This window comes from Plectrocnemia conspersa, unplaced genomic scaffold, assembly GCF_051122295.1.
Source record: "Plectrocnemia conspersa isolate PC_06_02 unplaced genomic scaffold, ASM5112229v1 ptg000012l, whole genome shotgun sequence".
NCBI lineage: Eukaryota > Metazoa > Arthropoda > Insecta > Trichoptera > Polycentropodidae > Plectrocnemia > Plectrocnemia conspersa.
In genome coordinates, this window is record NW_028277176.1 from 5,484,668 (window position 1) to 5,506,898 (window position 22,231).

The following is a 22,231-nucleotide window of genomic DNA, read 5'->3' on the forward strand; positions in this document are numbered from 1 at the left end:
GATTCAAAACGTGCGATTTGTTATTGGCTAAGATGTGTTATGTTATATGTGGATGTAATTGTGGCAGACTAGTTATAAAAGTATATCATGAATATTATAGTACGTTGATATACCAATGGATTTTTATTTATATTTTATTATAAAAAAAAGACAAAATAAGCAAACATTTTTTTACTGTAGTATTGCTATTTTGCATTATATATTTATATATACAGATATATATTTATATGCAAAGCTATGCTCTTTGCTTATATAAATATATGAAAGATTTTATAGCCACAAAATATGTCATAATAAATTATATAATAACTAAAATTTTGCTACATTTTATCAATTTTATTCAAGCAGTTAAATTTATTCTTGAGCCGTGCGAAACACTATAATTTCAATCAATTTCCTCGTTCAATCATTCAATTGACAGTACGTAAATTGTTATTTAATATTTGAACCAATAATCTGAGTTTTTACGTAATTTGAAGCAACAAGTCGTGCGTCTGCCTCGAGTTGCCGACATCGGCACTGGTGCAAAACCCAGCAACCAGTTTGATGGATTCGCTAGTGTAAAATATTTTTTCATGTAAATTGCGGCACAGAATCTGAGAAATTCACGCAAGAACCGGGATCATCATCGCCCGGCTAAAATGGACGCATCATCACGAGATAAACCCATCTGCGGCTATAATCGATAGTTTCTCTTTTACGTAACGTTACGAGGAAGAGTTAAGTTTTTGTGCCATATTGAACGTGCAGTATGGCGAATGCAGGTCGAAGCGGAGAATACCTGGGAATTGTTTTTGGAACAGTAATTTATGTACGAGATTTTAATTAGCCGGTGCCTTTGAAAGGCACGAGAGAAGTACGCAGGTGCGTTCGTTCGAGTGATTGACGTTTGATGGATATAAAAAAGCTTCTGATCTCAATATACCCACTCGGGTTGCCTTCGAGTGGTGCTGTAGAGTTAATTTGACAGCGACGAATTGCCTTTCGTAAATATTGATTTAATAATAATAGTGAAAAATATATATTGTTAAAGTGGAAATGTTCAATATGTAGGTTGATGCAAAAGTTTTGACTTATTTTTCATATGAAATATTTTATTTATATTAAAATTAAATTTCTTTGACTTAGATGCAAAAATATTAATTAAGAGCATTTTTTACCCGTGTTGTAGTTTTTCTTTTTAATATATAAAAAATTGTGTAATGGCTTGAAAAAATTATAATTAGAATGAGCAAGGTCTGGAGAGTATGGTGAGCACCTAATAATATCCAAATTCAATTTTTTTAATTTGTATTGGGTCATCATCATGAAATGAGGTTGCGCATTATCATAGTGAAAAACTACTCCCTTTCTAACATTTTTAAGAGTGGTAATTAATTTTCTTAATAGAGGAAGGGTGACTGAACTTTTCTCATCACTTAAAAGCTCCACGAATTTTGAATTTTGAGCTAATACTTAAATTCGTGAATTTTTATCTTAGTGTAGTAAATAATGATATATCCGAAACGATTTCAAGTTATATTAAATATATGTATATATATATATATATATATACATATAGTTTCAGTTTTTACAAATTTATCAACAAAAAACCTGACAAACTCATAGTATTTCTTTAGTTATATTATACCAAAAAAGACATGTTTATCTGCATATTGGGTTATTTGTTTATACGTTTATTTTAATTTCAAGAAAGTGGTAATATTAATTAAGATATCTTTAATTAATTTTTATTCAGAAGCAAATGTTCTAATGCTAAGAGTCTATTAATTCATAAAGGTAATAACTTGATGGTACAATAATAGGTGATTATGGTGGATTTTTAAAAATTTAAATTCTTATTAACTAAATATAGTAGTTATACCAAAAATCTGTTTTGATTTAAAATATTTTTTAAAACATACTAATTTAATAGTATACATAGAGATTATTTAAGATTATGGTACAATAAATATCGTTTGGCTTACAATTTATTGTGTAGTATGTATTTATTAGTGATTAACGAAAAATCGAGTCCCAGAAATTCCCGAAAAGCAAAATTTTTGTAAAATCCGCGAAAAAATATTTTTTAAACTTATTTATGTATACATACATTAATATATAATATGTATATATATTATATATGTAACAAGCATATATTGTTTTATTATTAAAATAATTTAAAGCCTTATGTTTATTTACACAAAAAACGCAATTTTAATTATACTCGTATATACAAAGCAGAAAATAAAAATTATATTATAAAAATATGAATACATATCTTTAGAAAAACCGATGTATTTTTAAGGAAAATTCAGATAGTCTCTTTCTAATTTTTCGTTTAAAATACTTGCTTGCTTTCCGTTGATGTTGGCTTAATTTTTAGCAAAGATTTGTATAAAATATTTAGATATTGAGTTGGTTGCAAAATCTTAAATATAATTCGTCGACTATATTTACTATTTTTTACGAGAGAAATATTCTAGTGGTTTATAAGTTGTTTGTTAAATTCTTCTTAAATTATCAACGTTATATTCATGAAATCGTCATTAATATTATTTTAGTATTCTATTCTGAATTTTCTAAATTGGAAAAAAAGTAGTTTTAATATTTTTTCCTAATATACAAATATATTTTTTTTGGGAGTTACTTCCAAAATAGTCTTACATAGTCGAGTCTTTTTAAAAATGTATTGAAACAATGAGCTGCTTATTTTTTAATTCTTAAATTTTTAATTTTAGCGCTGCAAACATTTATAGTGATAAAGTAGTGCTAATGTCAGACAACTTTTTCTGTAGAAAATTAGAAAGTCTTGAGTCTCGGATTAATTTTTTTGAAAGCTTCGAAAGAAAATTTTTGGTTTATCTTGACACAAAACTCCAAACATAAGCAATAGTGTTCTTTTTACTAGCGTTTACTAAACGGGTTAAATTTTAGAACTGTGTTTAAAAGCTATTGCGATTGGGTCTAAATTGACCTTGTCTCTTATTCGTCAAAGCTTCCTCGAGGGTCGAACTTTTACAGTAAAAAATAAGAATGGCTCGAGTTAATTTTTTGTCTTGGGACACGAGACGGCACAAAAGCCAGGAATTCAGGGGAATAAATTCCCAGGTTGTTCTTGCAACACAAAATCCCTAATGTTTATATAACAATACCCGTTAATGTAAGTAAAAAAAAACCGTTCGTAATTACCTGAAGTAAATACTAACGCATATCTTAATTATTTTAAATTATAGCAATATTAAAATATAATAAAGGTTATAAATATAAAAATAAAAGTGGGTTAATGTTTAAGTCTTTAAATATTAACAATTTCATTTACAATAATATTAACTCAGTAAAGCATTTTTTGTTTAATGTAGAGAAGAAATGTTTTGGAATAAATTGTAAAAATAATTTTTTATGTAAAATTAAAATTTAGGTATAAAAATCATGTATTATTATTATTATTATTATTATGCACTCTTAACCATAAATATTTATAAGTAAAATTATGATTTCACACTTATTTTGAATCTTACACTGATTTTTTAAACATTGATTTAATATTTCGATATTTTTTTATAAAAATAATTGCTTCTTTTTTTAAACAAAAATTGAAAACATTTATATTTTTTATAAATTTTATTATATTAAAGCAAACTTTTAAGCGCTATATTTTTACTATGGAAGCTTATAGTAGAATAACCGTTAGAATATATAAAATGTCATTTTTGTTTAATTCTTTTCTAGCTTGTATTTTATATTATATTTTATTTTACGGCAACATGTGAAGTGTAGCTGTTATTATTTTTACAAAAATTTTAATATTTTTTGCCTTAAATATCACGTTATTTAAATCTAGTATTATACCCTGCTTTTTAATAAATAATTATTAATTTTTATATAGCATGGATATATATTTATTTTATCTTGCGATTAAATTTGATTTAATTGTATTGAAATTGTTTTTATTTTATTTTCTTATTTATTAATAGTAAAATTATTTTAAAATAATGTTTGTGGATATTGATTAGTATTGAATTCTAACGTTTTCTAAATTTCAATACGTATTTATCTATATCGTTATATTCTATACTTATTGCTCTATAATATATATGATGATACTTATTTATTCATATATGGCGATATTTTAATACTTTTTAATTTGAAAGGACCCGCATTACTATTACAATCTCTTAGGCAATCCTCCAGATTTATTTTCTGTTCAATTATAGTATGAACAGTTTTTTGGCAAGCTTTGTTTTGGTTTTATCTTAGAAACTTTTAATTATCGTATATTTTTATTTTATTGTTAGTACAACTTTTTACGGGTTATATAAAAACTAAAAATACTCTTTACCTATGATAAAAAAATGAATAGGTGTGCTTAGAAAAAATATTGCGTAATAAGAGACTTTATAATAAATTTATTGAAAATGTTATTGTACGGATAATTCGCATCCTGATTTTCTCACTGATAATTCGCACCAGGATCAATAAGTTTTCTATATGATGGACCAAAACACTTAATATTGGAAATTTTTGTTGCAATATGAATGTATCTGTTTTCATTGCATAAAAATACCTACTTCTTTAAGCCGAATCTATCTATTAATAAATATATTTTTTTCAAATTTAAAATAAATTTCTCTCTAAAACATGTAATTATTTAAAGTCAGTTTTAGGTTTTATAATAAAACTATTTTTAACTCAGTTGAAACGCATAGGATGCACAAACCTGATATACAGCTTCTATACTATTATATAATATCACGACATGATGATACTGATGATGTATTAATTTATTTAAATACATTATAATTACCAGTATTTATATTCACCTAAAAATATTATAATATTCATAATAGTATTATATCACTGATATAAATTAAATTAAAAATATTTTTGCATACAAATTCCAATCATAATGTCATCAAAATAAATTAATGGTTCAGAGAAATATTGTAATATATGTAAATATACCTAAATCCAAATGTTTACATAAAACACATCCATCAAAAATAGAAAGGACAAAAATTCCGATCTCATCTCTTGCGATCATGATGTGCGATCATCAATCGCAAGGGCCGACCGGGTGAAAGTTTCAATTGGCCACGGGCGTTCCGAGATGATGGACCATAATAATTATTTATCTCAGCACACGCCTGGCTACTGTACTCCGTGCTGTATTTATTATACCAGTACGTACTTACAATACCGCGGCGGCAGATGAGTCTCCTTGTCTCCTGACCTTTTCCGCTTGCGAAATACACGTCACGAGAAAGTAGCTTTGGCACTCAACAATGCTTGCGAATATCCTTTTATTGTGTGTTTTGCACACAGTCATCTTAGTTGCATCACCACGGATACAGTAATGGTTTAACGTATTTTTATACACTAAAAGTGTTAATGAACGAGTGGTCGTGATGAACCGTGATCTAGTTTAAGAATATCGTGTTTAAAATTAACTTAAAAATATAAATAATGATTAATGAATGCATTTGTAATACATATATAAATAGTTTAAAAACGAGAACGATAGACATTTTGAATACACTTTTATTCATATGGATCTCAGTGCATCTAATGAGATTGAGAATAAGTTTTATATTATGTTTTTGGCACCTAACTCATGCAGAATTTTAGATGGCTCAATATTTCGGTTAATGTTTTATAAATAACAATTTAAAAAACTAATTGTGACATTCAGATAAGACGCTAAAAAATTTATTCTGGTCTTGGAGTCAATTATGTTTATTTTTGTTTGTTTGTCCCACAACAATTGAAAGTTCTGTGGGTGTGTCTGTAAACTTTATGTATTTATAAAGTGGGTTGAAGTCTGGTTTCCAGACGTCGAGCTGGACTAGTGGATGCGAAGGGAGAAGCGGCGGCTTTAGCGATCTTCCCTAATCTGACTTTGAGTCAGCCTCTTCTTGGTTGTAGTCCAAGTTGAAGAGTTTTTAAAAATATAATGCTCCGAACTATAAAATGGATATTTAAGTATGAATGCCGGTAGAAGAAGTCTCTAAGAATGTTCTCAGACGTCTGAGGGAAAGAGATTATTGATTGGCTGCGTTCCTGTATTTATATCCATGGTTCCCTTCATAAAAAATATTGTGACTAATTATAGAAGAAGACGAGTTTTTTTATTGCAATTGCCTGCTATTGAAAATTAGGAATGGCCACTTTAAGGGTAATCCAAAATACACACGTTTTTCTGCTAAGTATAGCTCTAGACTCAGAACTTGTCCGATTGCGTGTGTGTGAGTCACAGGGTGTTTGATGAATGTTTTACATTTTGTTATTAATTAATTTTCTAATATTGTTTTTGTGTAGCATTTATTTTTAAATAATAAATGAAGCAGATCGTATTTATGTCAGATTTTCAATGGACTGTTTTTTGTTGCAATTATGTTCAAACCTTTTTTATACCTGGATAGGGATGGTTTATTGACATGGAGCTGGCGGAAGGGATTATTTTTGTCTTACTTGTCGCATTGTGATAGTTTTACTAAAGTAATATCAATGGTTCTTCCATGGATCTTTAGAATTTGTAAACTTGGTATGTATATGGTGAATTTAGAATTTAAAATTTGATTAAATTAAATTAAATACTTTAGAAATTATGACGATTTTAAAATGTATTAAATACGTGAATGACAACCTCGAGTGCGTACTAATTTTACCTTTTTGTCACATAAAAATACCTTATCAGTTCACTAAAGTGATCGCATGAAGATGAAACAAAGATAAAGCAGTTTCCAGAATTTTGGTTTATTATATATCTTAGTGTAAGAATTATTTAAAAGCCAAGGTAGAGTATTAACTTAAAAATATTTTATTTAAATATAAATCACAACAACACAAATTATAAAAAATACATACATATATAATTAATATAAAAATTGCAGACAAATTAATCTATTCATCAAAGGAATCTTCTGAACTAGAGTCTGAATCTTCGTTTACACTAAACACTAAATTCATATTATTCATAATATCATCCATGGCAATATCTTTTATTTCATATTTTTTTTCAATTTTTATTGCATTTCGGCAGACATTACTCCATTCGTTGGCAGTTATAATATTTATTTTTTCTTCCACTAGTTTTTTGACCGAATCTATTGTCATCTCGACATTTCTAGAGCCCACATAGCCTTTAATAGAAGACCAAATTTTTTCTATGGGGTTGAGATCGGGGTGATATGGTGGCAGCCTTAATACATCGTGACCAAATTCACGAAAAATAGCATCTATTTCAAATTCTTTAAATTTGGACTTATGAATACATACCAATTTATACAGTTCGACCTTCAACATATTTTGTGAAAAGGGTATGCCTTTTCTCGAAAGCCACTCTATCATTTCAGCCTTTTTTGTGTTTGAGGTTGGAGACGGGTTTAGTTGCTTATTGTGATAAGGCGCATTATCAATTATCACCACCGATCTGGGCTCTAGATTTGGAATTAGCATCTCGGTTAACCATTTTTTATAATTTTTAAAGTTCATGTCGTCATGGTAGTCTCCCGTCTTTTGATGCGATTTATATATCAAACATGCGTTCGGTATAAGTCCTGCCTCACTGCCAGCGTGTACAATAATAAAACGAGAACCTTTTGATACGGGCTTTCGAATACCGCTGTCCGATGAATCGCTCCAAGCCATGGATGAAACGTGTGTGGTGTGAATATATGTTTCGTCAGTGTATACAATAACTCTTCCTTCTTGTCTGTATCGTGCAATATTTTTTAAAAATACAATCCTTTTGTATACAACATCGCTTTTTTCTTTTAAATATGGGTAATTGTCACGCGTTTTTGCCCATTTAAATCCTAGATCATTGACAATTATTCTACCCAATGTCTTTTCCGATCCTATAAATGATATCGATTCCTTAACAACTGGGTAAATTTTGTTTACGGTTGGCAATTGTTTATGTGTTAAGTGGAAATTGTGTAAACATCTTCTAATCACTGATTTGTCAAAATCATCTACTACAATTTTTTTACTGCAAACCCTTGTTTTCTTCGGAGAAGTTATGGCCATCCCTATTCCGTTATTTTTAAAATCCCGAATGATTTTTTGTACCCGTTTGATAGATAACTTTGTCGCCTCGGCAACCTGTTTCATAACGGGCTCTACTACCTAAAAATACACACATTATTTAATATATAAATATTTTGTCTATATTATTATGTTATCAATAATTACCGATTTGCTAGTATCGTCCATCTTTTTAAAATATGTATATACGTTTAAAACCATTTCTTTAGTTTGTCCCGATAATGCTCTTCCTTGTCCTAATTTACTGTATTCCGACATCTCAATACTTGATAAACACCGTGTACTCAACAGACGACAGCTTCGCTCTGTGCCAATGGCCTACTGACTCACACCCATTCTACCTAGCACCAACAGGCGCGTGTGGTGAAATATATTCCCTTTCGCTCGCTCGCGTGTTAAGGGACGAGAGTGTGTGAGCGATAAGGGGATACGGTCCGAATGCCCTATCTCTCACTCACTCTAGTCACTTAACACGCGAGCGAGCGATAGGGAAAGTATTTCGCCGCTACCGCTTGATCCTAAACCATCCCTATGTTATCGCCGTCCACTAAAAAGTCTTTACGTCAAAAATTATTTTACAGGGTCCAATCAGTGCAGATTAGTATACATATTTACTCACACTATTGCAATAGGACAAGTTACGTGTCTAGAGCTCTACTTTGTGACTTGAACCGCTGAAAGGTTTTCTACGGTAGTTTTCTATTTAAACAAGGAAATGTATTTTTTTTAACGGTCTTTTTATGATTTCATAGCATAAATAGATCTTCCAATTGCGAATAGAAAAGTGGTTAAATTGCTGCACCCTACAATTCTCGTGTAATTAATGATTCTTAAACGGGTGTTTATTGTCAGTCTGGTACGTTTTGAAGAAACAGACAAAATAGTATTAGGTCAAAAACACAAGCAGGTAGCGAAACCTATAAAAACAACTGTTAATCTATATAATTTACGCGAATGTTTTTTGTAGTATAGCGCATATTAAAATAAAGCTATTGCTATTATTTTAACAAGTTCATTAGTGGCAACGGATGGTCTTATTTACATTTCTCTACCATGGATTGCTTACTCCTGCTTTAAATTCATGACCCAGTTTTATATTCTTATTAAGTCATCGTCATAAACAGAAAAATGTTGGTGATGAATACTAACAGCAGTTTATCACTGATAAAAGAATCATAACACGTACACAAAACCATTAGGAAGGCAATAAAAAATTGAAAATGTAATCTTAAAAAAAAACGACTCCTTGACTTTTGATGATATAATATATATTTAAAGTTTATTTATATACTCGACTGTTAGTTTAAATTTATCTGAAAGTTAGATTGGTCAAACGAAATGATTTGCACCCAATCTTCAAGTGTCCAGTCTCGGTTTTGCAGACTGTTTCAATTTTTTTTCAAAAACCTAAGAATCTTAGCTTAATCTCACATATTTTTACCTTCTGTTTATAATAAGTCTTCAAAGATTTTTAGCAATTTTTGTAGTATTCAAGACCTAATTTTTTTATTTTAATCAAAGATAAAATCATATGATCAAAGTTTTTTATTTACAATTTACTGTTGAAAGGTTTTAACACATCAAAGACCACTTATGTACATATTTAATGCTTTTTAATGTTAGCTTAATTTAATGTTTATATAATATTAAATATACCTAGATGGTACCTAAAAAAGTAAAAACGCAATTGTAACTATTTATAATATTATTACAGTAGTCACTGAAAAGAAAGAATTTCGATACAATTGCTTTGTATTTATTAAAGTAAAAGTTAAAAAAACTGCTAAACTGAAATATTTTGCTTAGATTTTTCACTTGCAGAGAATTTTGTAACATTTTAAAGGTGATTTATTATTATGTAAAAGGCAATTATATGGTCCAGCTTCCTGTTGAATTTTGAGTACTATGTTTTTTTTTAATTTTCAATAGTTTAAAGTATATATAGCGCCTAGCTATTTTCGAATACATCTTACAATAAATAGAATAGCATCCAATAGGTACTTATTCAATGCTATAATTTTCAACTTAACCGATTTTAACCTTTTGTAATAATTGGTGAAAGTGATCACAGAAGCATTTATTATCGAAAATAAAATTATGCAAACGTTTTATGTTTAGCATATACTTTGCATCGACAGGTTTTAGATAGTGCATCAAGGAAATTGCTTTTAAAGTTTAAATAATAACTATGAAAATATTTATTATAAAAATATGGTTAAATGTCAGTTTTATTTGAGGTCATTCTTTGAGAAATTTCCAATTATTTTTTGTATAAATTTTTCGCAATGTTATTCTTAGATATAATAATACCAGCCTAATGCATCACACACGAGCAACGCAAAAATGTGAATGTTTTACAGATTGCCGTTGTTCTGTACGTCCTTGATCCTAGTCATGAATCAATCATTCTCTTTAAGAATTTGACGTGATCTCTCAATAAACCTGACATTTTAGAAATAGCATCGTTTTCACACGGTTCGTCCTGGCGTGTCTAGACATTATATTTTGAAAAACTGTGCAAAAATTCCACCTTCACATCAATTAACGTAGATCTTCTTCAACGAATTACGATGACACCGATTTATAACAACAAAAAAATCGTGTCGGCTTTTTAGTGTGTGAAGGTTAACATTTTTTTAACATCCGCTTTGCCGCGATGTTTATACTGTTTGTTTTATTTTTTATATGTCATTGAAGAGAATTTGAGTTAAAGTTAACATAGAGATGTTACAGAATCGTTACATAATAAAATCATCGTTTAATATTAATTGATTGGATATGAGTAATAAAATGCGAAAGTAGCAGGAAACGTATGTTATATATTATAGTATATAGCCTTTTAAATTCCCATAACATAAATGTGACGATGGAATTTGGAAATCTGACACAAAATCATCAGTTAATTTATGGTTTAGCTTAAATTTATATTAATGCTTCACAAATATTTTGCAATGTAAGTACAAGGACATAAAAAATTTTGACTGATCTATGATTAATTATTATTGTTGAATGAACATCATTCGACAAAAAGTCGTTTATTAATCAATTTACGATTTTCTACCTGACTTATTTGACTCTATACCGCATTAATTTATTATTAGTGATGAGTTTTAAATTGAATTTGCATATCGTATACAACCGTTGGGAATCGTTTCACGTGACATACGAATGCTAATAGTTTTTGATGAATTTCATCAAGTATGCAGATGTATTCATATTGCATTAATTCACGCAGAGACCGCACATCCGATATTGGTAATTGATCATAAAATAATATAACGGGGTCGTCGGTTAAATTAGGTAAATTAATAAACACCGGGATTATGATGTTATGTAAAATAACGCAATGGAATGAAATAGAAAGCGATATTGTGTTTGTTATGATTTTTAGCAATTCTTTGCTAATATTTCGCGTCAACAGCACTGAAAAAATGTTTGATAGAAAGTAAAAGTAATTGACACATTGTATTAAGCTGTGTTAGATATTATTAGATAGCAAGGATCGTACTCGTTAAAAAATCGATTTAAAGTATGCTAAAATTTAGATTCGGTTACAAGTAGGGATTCTGAAGTCTCGGGTTTTTTCCATTCCCGGGTCTCGAGACCCAAATTTTTAAAGTCCCGGGAATTCCCGGGACTCGAAACTTTGATTATTTTTCGTATAAACATGAAAAAAAATTATGTTAAAAAATTAACTTATTATTATTAACTTTAATTAACCTATTATTATTAACTTTAATTAATTTATTATTATTAACTTATATTATTTGTGTTCTAAGTACGATAGGTGAAAATTTATTGAAACTATTTAAAAACACTTTATTCGATATTTATATTAAATTTAATTTATTACAATTTTTTTAATCGAAATATTTATATCAATATTAAGTTAAAACCTTTACTTTTGTAAGGAAAAATATGTTTTTAAAAACACCAAGGCGTTTAATGATGAATCACATAGCCTGTTCCTGATTTTTGTGGCAAATATTCCAGATGTAGAAAAAACTCTCTCGCTTTCTGTAGATGTTGGCTTAATTGTAAGCAATGATTTGAATAAAAGCTCTAGATTCGGAGTTCGCTTGATAGTTGAATCTAATATCTGAAACTCCTTTTTAAAGTTGAATTTTTTATTTCTAGTCGTTGAAATATTTTGGTGGTTCGTGCGACAGAGTTGTGTTGATTTCAAATATTTTTTTTAAAAGGAAATTAACAATAATTTCGGAAGTTAATAAAGTGGCATCTCGACGAATTGAAGCTTCAACTGCCAGTTTTATAGGAGTGAGTACTTCACAAATATTTTCCAATAGGTGAATGTTCGATTCATTCCAAATTTGGCCGATGTCAAGATCAATTAATGATTTTCTAATGCAATTTTGTAACTTTCAAAATCTCCAGATCATGGGTAATAAGGAATTCTACCTTGTCTTAATATCGAGACATAAATTAAGCTCGACATCAAATTCGCTCTTTACATATTTTCCCGGGTTATTAATTTTTAAATTCCCGGGACTCGAGACAGCAAAAAATCTTTGAATTCTCGGGAATAAATTCCCGGGTTGTCTCGACACAGAATCCCTAGTTACAAGCGAATCTTTTTACATATATTTAGCACGGGATCAGCATTATATTTTTTGCTTCAAAGTATTTGCATAAATTCGCCGTTCCCTCGGCACCTGTTTCTTCACAGATATATCCACAATTATTGTTGGCAAGTACTAGTCAACCAACAATACGGGTTTCGTCCGCTTCGTTCCAGTCACTAACTTATTATGACGAAATCTGTCGATTATAAAGTGTCATCGCCATCATGACGCATTGAGAAAATTTGTCAAATCATGATGTTCAGATTTAAAATAAAAATAAAAAAAATAAATGTAGTATTTTTAATACAAAAATTAAAATTACATGTTTGTAAACAAAAAAATATTGTGATGATAATGACAGTTTTTTGCGTGTTAATAAATAATTACATTAAAAAAGTTACGTATTGACACTACTTTGTATGTATTCTATGAGAATCTTAAGTTGCTAGTTTTCTTCAGAACTATTATGAAAGAAAAACTGCAAAATAAAAATGCGTGGACATTCATACATATTGCGATCAATCATTCTTTGTATGCGTTGGGCGAATAAAGTAAAAAATATTATGTTGCGGATAAAAAAATATTAATACAAACAATAAAAACTAGAAATCTCTCCAAATTTGGTCACGTGATGCGTCATATAAAATGCCAGTACCTTTATATCCAAGGTAAGATATTAGAAAAAAGGACCCGGAAGTAGCGAACCACCTGAGGCATAGTTTTATAATAGCACTAACTCCTTATTTAGAACAGTTAAAAACGAAATAAATATAGCCATTGTCTAATAGCAAATTGGACACTAAAACAAATAAGAAAACTCGTTTTAATTAAAAATATTTGTAGTAAGATCTGGTTCTAATTTTATTATAGCAAGTATTTTTAGTTGGCATATATATGTTATATATATATATATATTAAAAAAACATTATTTATATAATGAAGCAAAAAAAATGATTAAACGATGTATGTTTTAACATAAAATGTTCTTGAAACTTGCCAATCTCAATAACAAACCTTGATAGTAAAGAATACAAATTTGCATAAAATACGCGGTTAATAAAATGATTTCATCACAAAAAAAACGTTCTTGAAATTTTAAGCTTGTTGATTTATAATTTTAAAGTAATTAATTAATTATAAGGGATAAATAATTTGTATTTATCTCTACATTAGGCAATTAAATAGAGATCAGATTAGTAAAAAATCTATTTTATACCTGCAATTACGCGATTATATTCGCATTTAAAAATTAATAAAAAAAACATTACATCCATAATAGATAAAAAAGATTTCTTTTTTAGAATTTAGACAATGCGTCGATGGGAGAAACGTGCTTTGGCTATTAGTGCATCTGCTGATTCGTGTTCATTTCTTTCTTATCGGATTGGTTATGTAAAGAAATTTGTGGGCTTTTGTGCGTCCAATTCCTCATTGGTCCATAAAAAGATCATCAACAGCATAATGCAATGTTTGCCGGCAAATCATTAAATCGTAACCGTTAATTAGTATTTTGGTTAATTGTTTATCGCTCTTGCCCAAGCGTGGCAAATATCTGTTATGTGTGTGTTTTTGAGAGAGTGCCATATTTTAACGGATATGTTACATCCATATATCAAAGTTGAACTTCGGGATTTGATGGATGAGCGATATTCGCGACGGTGATGGCTGTCGGTGAAATCGACACTGGGGAGAGGTTATTATAATGGTAAAAGGTTATGCGAGTTGAAGTGATTTTACGGAATGCAAATTGTGTAACGTTAATATCGGGTCATAAACCGATAAATAATACTACAATGGGCTCTATTTAAAAGAGAAATAATGTAACGAGTGTACGTGTTAAATTGACAGTAAACGTGCATCATTGTATCGTAAAATTTATAGCTTAATGATGGAATGATGTACGAATGAATGTCTGATAATTCCTTAATTGCGTACTTTTTTTACAACAGTTTAAATAATGTAGATAATATAATTGAAAGAGAATCGAATGGTATTGCTCAAATATTTTATTTCTTATTGTTTATCGAATTGAAATTGAAAGTTATTGATGGTTAGGATTCTTTATTGTTCAATTTCGTCATTGGAATTTTACGAATATAATGAAATGTGTTTATTACAAAAACAAGTTTGATTTACCTTTGTTATAAATTTTATTATTTATCTATTACTAGTAGTTGAAAAAACAATAATATTTAAAGGTGTTAGAATATTAAAATTAATTAATCTTCGACAAATTAAAAATCGATATTTTATTAACCCTTTGAACGCGCAAATCGGCTTGATTGATTTTTTAATCACGACGCAAATATCAGTAAAAGAATTATTTCGAAGAAAAACTTATTTTTGATAAACATAAAATATAATCTCAAATAAATCAGAGCATTTAAACACAGTTACAGTAAAATTTCATTTTTCAAAATATGAAAATAATGCATTAAAAGGGCTAAATGTATTATAGATAAATCCAAAAAATTTGAATTTTACAAAACCACTTAATGTAAAATTTTTGTGTGGCAAAATTTTTTTTTAATTGGAATCAAACTGAATTTTTAGTAATGTGTTGAATATGTGCAATTTTTCACTCCTCTTTTTATATTTATTTATAATCAAGCACTTTCTTTAATTTCTTTATAATAGATACAAATTTTGCTTTTATATTATCCATAATTTTTAATATCAACATAAAATTCTGGTTGTTTTTCACTAACGTTTTGATCTTTTTAGCATATCATTTTTATCGTATTAGAGTAAAAAATACAAAATAATTTTTTTCTGGGTTTTAAGGCAGAAGGGGGATAGACTTTGCATCTAAAATTTACGCAGGTAAAAGCTAGTAATATGTAGTTATTGTTAAGTTGTACAATTTACCAAAGCGAAATAGTATCGAGTTAAAAGTATTTTGTTGACTGAGCGTTGGTGGTGAATCTGGTAGTGGTGTCCTCTGGATGCTCTACTGAGGTCTTTTATTTTTTTCTTGTTTTCGGTCTCGGTCTGGTTGTCTGTCGTCTCATATCGTGCGTTCATCTGCTCTCGAACGTGTATCTGACCCTCTCGTCTCGATCAGTGTTAGACCTTTTATATTCTTGAGTCGAGTCATCTCTAGTGAGATACAGAATTTGGTTTGCCAATTGCATCCCTTGTTTTCCTTTTATTTTTTTGAATTTTTCTACTGAACTTTTTGTAAAAACTGTCTCTGAATATAATACACGTCATTAAATATTAAATTATGGGCGACATAAAAATTAAATGTATTTTAATGGTAATTATCATTTAAATCGCTTATATTGTTATATTATTTCCGGCCATTAATTTTATGTTGAACATTGCCGGTTTTGGATGACGCTCGCCGAAGCCATTAATTTGAAGTTGCTTTGCTAGCTCAACGCAGAAGGTTTCTAAGATGATTTTAAGTCCTCTTGTAAAAATATGCTTTTAGCTTTCAAGTTTATTAAATGAATACGCCATAAAATAATTATATTTTTTATCCTATAGGTGCGACTAGGTGAAGATCGAAATTTATTGGTCAGGTTATTATTTGACAAAATTCTACCAAACAAAGATGATTCCCCTATTTTAATTATAATAGAATTAGTAATTTTTTTGCATTGCTTCATTTTCCAGTCCAAAAATAAATATGCAACGTTTGTTGCTGAGCAAAGCTCATATGTAACCCAATGATATAATATATAACAATATCATAAAAAAATGAAATATTTTTTGTGCGAATAATAATATCTTAAAAAGTACGAAACACTATCTGTGGTACCTCGCGACAGTGAAGAACCGACATCTTGTTTTGATTAATCGTATTAATATATTATTTATACAAATTTATTAATTCGTAGGGCGAAACTAGTTTGTCGAATAAAACATTAAAATTCGTTTGACAGCTGCGAGCAATAATTGAAAAATAGGATTACATTACGCAAGTAAGTTGAGCATTGGAAATTTATATAAATCAGTAGCGTAACTAAATATTAGGCAGCTTGGAGGAGGAGAGGGCAATTTATAAAACATTTGGAAAGTGAATATTAAATCAATACAAATATATCTTTAGCATTTTATTTTAAATCGAACTTATAGTAAAAAACCGTTAGAAACCATTATTTTTTATCCTAGTTTAGTTTTGAGTTTCATAAATTTTTTTCTTGGTTTTTGATGTCGTGGAAGTCTCATGTTTAGAATTTTTTGATAGCCTAAACTTTTGATAACCGTTTCACAAGGATTATTTTAAGACGCTGCTTGACATTGTTAAACGCCTATCAAGACGATTTATTTATTCTGTCTTATATAAGTGATAACAGATGCCATTCCACTCCCACAATTTACGTATATAGCCGTTTATTAATTTCATATTATGTTATTAGTGTGTACACATTAAAACAATAAATACTTTATTTTTTTATTGGATTAAAAAAATATTTTTATTTTACATAATGATACGTTTTATTACATAAATCTATACCATAAACGGTCTCAGATGAAATTTATGATTGAGTCACAATGTGTATGAGTTCATAGCATATACAACCATTAGTCTGTGTGTTAAATAACCGATTCACTAATCATCTCTAAATTTGCATCCATGTCGTGATTTATGGCCGCGCCCGAAGGCAATATCGCTCGTGACGGCGCGAAAGACACGTATAGGTAAAACTGGAAGTCCCATATCCACAATGATTGTGGATGTACACAAGAGAGTGCTTATGCAAGTGAAAGTCGATTTGGCAGACGGTACGGCTACGCCATGACCGTAAGGTTGTGAAACGATTTTTATATCAAAGCCACAAAGGTCGACTACGTACAAGCGCACTGTTCCCACAAACAGTCGTTACGTGAACATCTCTCAGTTGCGAATAGGTTGTAAAAAACAGACATACTATGTACACGTGTTAATTAGTATATTTATAGATAAGTGTGTTTTTTGTTTAATTGTGTTATAGATGTGTATCTGTGAGGATACAACGAACAGCGTTCGAGAATGCGAGACGGCCTTTATGTGCGTTTTTGACACGAATGCATAAAATATAACACAATATTGATTTAGGTTTTTGATACCATGCTAATGAATGTCATATATATTTATTTTGAAAAGGCCTTCGACACAGTGCATCATTATTAAGACTTACGCCTCATATGATGCTTAAGATTTAAGATGCTTAAGTGACTGCCTGGGTTTCAAACATAGAAATGGATTTTTTAGTCGTGATAATTATGATTTTTTATAGTAGCATTACGGCCTATAAACATACATTTGGGGAAATGGGAGGAGATCAACGATTATACATTTCCTTGACAATCTAAACGAATTCTTGAATTATTCTTGTTCTGGGTTGCATTTTTTCTATGACATTTTGGCTCAAGTAATGTTATGTTAAGAGAATGGGATCAACAACTCTATCCTATGGGACGTTTTGGAACGGTACTGGAATCTCTTTTTTATCTTTTCAATATACTATTAGACTTTCTAGCTGCGGAGCAGGTGCATTCGTTTTGGGTTTTGTATAGGCATTCTGATTTTTCGATGATTTTCATTTCTCGAGAAATTTTAATAAATTGTATGTTATATAGTAAAATATTGCAGATACCTTATTAAATGTTATTCCTAAAATAACCCTTTAAAACCACATGCCATCTAAGGTGGAATCAAACATCTTCGTTAAAAAAATTTCGGCCGTGGAAAAATTCTTCTCGTTTTGGTTTAATAGTCAACAATGCTTCAAATAGGCACTGCTAAATATTTGTTATTTTGCGAATCGATTAAATTCTTTCTCCATTAATCTGATGCTGGTTTTCTTAAACTACTCTCTGTAAGGCTGAAAGAAATTTCTTTCTCTTATTGTAGCGCCAATGATAATTTTTAATTTATTCAATGGATTGTAATGATTTAATGGAGTCGCGGGAGGGGGGGGGGGTCATTAGAATTCGTTGAGCCGTTAAATAATCTGCTTTTGAAGAATAACTAAAGAAGTCATTATTTTTTTGAATTGTGATAGATTCTGGATTTTGTAAATATTTAATTATTGAAATTAATTTCTGGTTTCTTCGATTATATAATCTTATATATAATTGTTCTAAGCCGCCGCCGTCGCTTCCGCTTCCGGACGCGCATAACTTTAAACGAAACATTCTCCGTTCAATTATCTACTCTGTAAATCGTATCGCTTTGTATTAACAGTGTGTAACAATACACGTAAACAAAGGAATTATAATAATAAATAATATTAAAAATAAAAATTGAATTTGCTCCGATTGATTTTCGAGCCGCCGGCAATGCGTTCTGTTGTTTCGACCAATCAAAAATAAGCATTCAAATATTCAAATAGCTTCGACCAATGAAAAATAAGCATTCAAATTCAAATAGACAGTACCGTGACAACACTTTTATTTAATAATAAAATTTTGCTACGCGACAATAATTTTCATTAATTCGTCATTTGACTGAATATAAATAATCGGATTGCAAATTAACTAGGTGTGTTATAACTATGTTAACTTAAATATATACATAATGTGTTGAGGATTAGAAGAATACATTGATTAAACTAGATAAACAATCTTCGTAATGAAATCTTTAAATTTTGAATTCCCGGCGACGGGCTCCGAGGCCGAAAAGTGAGTTTTTCCTTTTATAAATAATCAGATTGCAACTTAACTAGGTGTGTTATGACTATAAAAATTAAATATATACATAATGTGTTGAGGATTAGAATAATACATTGATTAAATTAGATAAACAATCATAAAACAATCTTCGTAATGAAATATTCAAATTTTGAATTCCCGTCGCCGGGCTCCGGGGCCCAAAAGTGAATTTCTCCTTTTATATTACATAAACATTATCATTGCTTCCGATTTAATGTACAATTTTAAATGTGAACGTGTAATATATCCTTGGTATGTATGAGGATTGAAAGTTAATGTCGATCAAATCGGCGCTGTCGGCTATATATATCAACCAACGGACAGCTTATAAATGTGTAGTTCATTGGATGTTATCTAATAAACGACAATTTACAATGATTATATATATGTGATCGCAAACCTGGAATAATCGATAGCCAAAATATCTAAGAGTAGGTTATTTTGAATTCCGATGTGGCAAAATATGTTCAATTTTTGTTCTGTGCCTTCATTCCTCTTTCGGAATAGCCAAATTCAAGATATTCAGTTACATCAAACTTATATAGTATGTTCTTTACAAAAAGATAATACTTGCTGACAGTGACTTCAACATGAGAAGATTCACTCTTTGTTTATATATACCAATTCTACGTTGTGGCCATATAAGTCATCAAATTGCTCCCTCATTGCTTCTGAAAAATAATTAAAAACACCTTTATCAAGAGTTAAGCATTGAACACATTATTACTACTAATATAATTAAATTTAAACGACAAGCTAAGAACAAAATTGACGGAAGATACTGTAGAGGATTAAACACATAGATTGACATATCTTCATCTTCTTCAAAATAGTCGCAATATGTCATATATTAATTGTTTGCCATACGTAAATGTTATTAGATCTATCATTGCTTCTGAAAATTAACTGTAAACGATACTATATAGTGGGTAAAATGTTACTTTGTTTAATTAAATTTGGTATGTATACCTTTAATTGTCCAATCACCGCTGTTTGTCTTTTAATATTAGATCCTGGAAAGTCAATGGTAATTTTGTTAGAATAACCGTGACATATTATTCATATAACCAAACACTTACTGGCACACTCATAATTTATAGTTGTAATTATGTTATACACTTTAAATCATCTTCAATTGACACTTTGTATGAAAAATGCTTTGTTTAATTAACATATTTTACTGTTTATTGAATCGCACTAAGCTGTATCCCGGCGCGCGCTTGACTGATGACAGAACTGTCAAATGTAAGCAACTGAGGGGATATCCCGATACATGATCGGGATATCACCGCGCGCTTAAGAACGAACTACGAAATTGATTTTAACGATTTAAATTGTAAAACACTTATCAATATATGTTTAAAAATCATCAAATTCTAAAAAAAATATTTTTTAAAATATTTTTAGTTTATACGGTATTTAAAATATAATATAAATAATGTGGATTTTTATTAGCTTCTCCTAACAAAAAAAAATATGTACTTGAATTTTGGCTAACGTTGGCAATTTAAATTAATAGTTTTTGGAGAATTTTTAAAATTTCGCTTGAAAAAACATTTTAAAAAAAAAGGGGGAAAATTTCAAAATAAGTACTATTCATTACCAACCAACTACTAAACACATAGTGTTGCAAGAATCTCTCTTACTGACCCCTTTGAAAGGAAACTACACAAAATTGTAAAATATTTTATAACTAATTTAATTTTTTTAACTTATTTAAATATTTTTTAAATTATAAAGTTTTAGAATAAATTTTCAAGATTTATTCAAAATATTTTTTTCAACCTTAAAAATATTTTTTATTTTATTATGGATTTTAAATATTCTTTATTTATTATAGATTTTAAATATGTTTAGTTTATTATTAATTTTAAATAATGTGAAAATTTTTTGCACTTATTAATTATTAAAATTAATAATGCTGCGCAGATAAATCATTTACTTTAAAAAATATATAAATATAAATATTTTTTAATAAAAATTGACAAAGGTCTCAAAATTATTATTATTTTTAAAGCGCACTTTTGGTCTAAAGTAACAGATTAAGTGCTTGATATTTTCAGTTTATTATTTCTTTCTAATTGGCTTTTATATTTACACATAAAACATATAAACAACTTTTTTAAATTATAAATCAACTTATGGTGTAACTAAAAAAAGTTCTTATTGCTAAGATTTTAATTTATGATAAAATTGTGTTATATGCAATTTATTTATTGGTTCCGTAAGCTTCGCTGTATTGAGATTTCACTGTACAATTTTTAATTTATTATTATCTAGCCAAGTTCTAAACCTATTTATAAATGATATGCAATATTTAGATTTATCAATAAATATCTAAGTTTCAAATATAACGATAAAATTTAACGTTTCAAATCTAATAAATAATATAAAATGTTTTCTTCTGAAAATATTTAGTCAAGTTGTTAACCTATTTTCAAATGAATTGAAAATGTTAGTAGTTTTTTATAGATTAAACCATTTTGTCTATTATTGAAAATCCTAAATAATAATGTCCAATTTGAACCATTCATTTTTTTTTAAATATTTAAAAAAATCAGAACGAAGCAAAAATTATATTTAAAACCCAAAAAGTTGAGGGTCCGGTATACGCACACTCGCTAGCTTTCGGTACCTCACGATAGTGAGGTACCGACAGCTAGTTTCTATTTAATTGCCAGTTGAAATTTCAAGCTTAGCTCAGAATTGATATTTTCCAATTGTTTTAATAAAAATGTGTTGTCGAAAAATTGTTGTCAATAATAATCGTGAGAAAATTGGCAATAACAGCTGTTGCTACTTTACAAATACAATAAATAAAAACCTTTTTGGATAATCGAAAAAGAAAAATAGCCCTAAATCATTTTATATTCTGCTGATTCCCATGCATTATTTACTTTTATTGGAGCGGGTTTCAGATCACCAAAGAAAAGATAAAGCCGCCGGCCGGTTATAGTAATAAAAACTTGAAAAAA

General features: G+C 29.0%; 1 protein-coding gene and 2 long non-coding RNA genes across 4 annotated transcripts in view; all 3 read right to left on the reverse strand.

The window, feature by feature from the left end:
• The window catches only part of Nup35 (nucleoporin 35), a 143,488-nt gene that overhangs the window by 43,915 nt on the left and 77,342 nt on the right, over positions 1-22,231 (reverse strand). The gene's annotated exons all lie outside the window — the stretch shown is intronic.
• LOC148228047 (uncharacterized) lies at positions 7,905-8,696 on the reverse strand. The gene is made up of 2 exons (XR_015811603.1): positions 8,176-8,696; positions 7,905-8,109 (listed from the first exon to the last, which is right to left on the reverse strand). It is a non-coding gene; the product is annotated as an uncharacterized LOC148228047 (long non-coding RNA).
• Positions 19,685-21,027, reverse strand: LOC148228048 (uncharacterized). The gene is made up of 3 exons (XR_015811655.1): positions 20,336-21,027; positions 20,226-20,269; positions 19,685-20,162 (listed from the first exon to the last, which is right to left on the reverse strand). It is a non-coding gene; the product is annotated as an uncharacterized LOC148228048 (long non-coding RNA).